Source organism: Onychomys torridus, chromosome 16 (assembly GCF_903995425.1).
Source record: "Onychomys torridus chromosome 16, mOncTor1.1, whole genome shotgun sequence".
In the NCBI taxonomy this organism is placed as follows: Eukaryota; Metazoa; Chordata; class Mammalia; order Rodentia; family Cricetidae; genus Onychomys; species Onychomys torridus.
The window spans coordinates 4,750,214-4,752,647 of NC_050458.1; positions in this window are offsets into that span (position 1 = coordinate 4,750,214).

Sequence of the window (2,434 nt, forward strand, 5' to 3'; positions counted from 1 at the left end):
TGGCAGGAGACTTTGCCAGTGGAGCTGGGAGTGAGTAGGAGAGGTATGTTACAGCTTATCAGCCAAATCATTGATAATAACCGATATGGGAATAGCTTGTCCCCAGCAGCCTGGGTTTGACGCCCTCTCCAATGCTGTGATACACTAACTTCAGTTTACAGGAAAGGAAATCAGACTCAGGCTTAAGCAGCTCACTCAAGGTCTCAGAATCATGAAGTGTCCAGGCCTTAATTTCTCAAAGTCTTCACCACGCTAAGCTGCCATGAGAAAGGGCCTGGAGTTGAGGGGGCGTTGGTGGCACATGACTTTAATCCCAGCACTCAGAAGGCAGAGGCAGGCAGATCTCTGTGAGTTTGAGGCCAGCCTGGTCTACAAAGCAGATGCCAGGACAGCCAGAGCTACAAAGAGAAACCCTGTCTCAAAAAGACACACACACACACACACACACACACACACACACACACACGCACACGCACACATGCATGCACACACAGAAAAGAAAAAAAAAAGGAAAAAAGAAAATAAATGTTGCTCCAAAATAAATGTTGCTCCGCACAGCCACGTCTGTCTGCAGCTCCGCTGGTCACACACCCATGTGGAGTGAGGGACGGTGTGACCAGGCCCAGCACAGAAGAGGAGCCGCCACAGTAGCCAACATGGGCCTGAACAAACACCACCAGAAAGGGATGGGCAGGGCAGGGCAGCTGCGACTGCTCTGCCAGAGTAAACCTGTGCAGGGTGTGTAGTGCATGTGCGTGCATGAGAGCGAGCGTGAGCAACAATTTCTGTGTGTGGGAGGGAGACTAGGTTTGCATGTGCATGTAGGATTGCCAGTGAGCTGGTGTGGTTTTGAATATAAATATGCCAGAGGACAAGTGTGATAGGAGTGTGCATGTTGAGGTCATGGATTCAGGTCTGAGAGTGTGCATGCATATGTGTGGTATCTGAGCCTGTGTGCGCGGCTACATGCTTGTTCAAAGAGACTCAAGTCAAAGGGGGTCGGCTGTCCTGGTTCCTCGGAAGTGCATCAGCTCCCGCCTGACTTGAGCCCTGGAATCTTTTTGGTTGAAGTTTTCTTTAGGAGGTGGGCACAGAAGAAACACAGTCCCAGAGTGACTCTGAGCCACTAATCCCCTGGAGAAAAATTCCTACGCCCAGCAGAGCCTTTCTCAATTAGCAATCATAACACCTGGAGCTTTGAACACTTGTTGTATGTTTATCTTTCTCTTCGAGTTTACTCTGTTAGCTCCCCTAACCAGCCAAGTTCAAACAGCCTTCTGTCTGGCAGCCATGAAGACAATTCCCTTCAGCCTCAACTCCGGGCACGCATAACTAGACGGAAGTGGGAGTCAGCCTCCACCATCTCCATGTGTGATCTGCCATATGTGGTTTGGGTTTTGCTTTTTTTGGTTTTGGTTTTAATGTTTTGAGACAGGGTTTCTCTATGAAGCCCTAGCTGTCGTGGAACTCACTCTGTAGACCAGGCTGGCCTTCAGCTCACAGAGATCTGCCTGCCTTGCCTCCTGAGTGCTGGGATTAAAGGCGCGCTCCACCCCCACCCAGTGTGATCTGCTGTTCTAAAAACCATGCTTTTGTGGCGGCTTGTGAAGTGAAAAGCCCACTTCCAACACAACTCTTGCAAAGCCACAAAATGCTCAGATGAAAACTCAACATATAGGGTGGGGGATTTAGCTCAGTGGCAGAGCGCTTGCCTAGCAAGCACAAGGCCCTGGGTTCGATACTCAGGAAAAAAAAAACAAAAACCTCAACACATGGTTGTGGAGATGGCTTGGCTGGTGAAAGGGCCTGCTTCTAAGCATGACACCTGAGATCAATCCCTGACGCACACAGTAGAAGAAGAAATCTTGCTCTTCTAAGTTGTACACATACTTTTTTTTTTTTTTTTTAAAGAAAGTCATCCCAAAGGAAGAGAATGAGGCCCTGACATTTGTGCTGCATCGCTCTACTCTGGCTTCCGGTGACACAGAGCTGCAAGCCGTGCAGTAGGAATATGTCTTTGGTAGCTCCCTCAAAGAGCACTCACCGAGCCTGTGCCAGGCCTGGGTTCGGTTCCCAGCACTGGGAGAAGAGGGTTGGGAGGGGAAAGGACACTCTGTAATCAATCTATTGTGCTGTTTGCTTTCATGTGAGCCTCAGTTTCCTTCATAAGTTAAGACAAAGGTGATGGTGGAACTTCCTGATGAGATTGAGGAACAAAAACATGTTTAACAGTGTGCCTGGCACCCAGCAAGTTGTCCTGCTGGGTTGTTGGTTTCTCTGCTAGGCTGGAATTTGAATTACACTTCCTTTGCACGCTGTGATTTGACTAGGCCCTGATCTAGAGGGGATTTTTCACCTTCTACAGTCCAGTGGAAAGAGAGAGGATGTGGGCATTTTATGGATTCTGTGTCCAAGGGCCCAAGAAAGCCTGCCT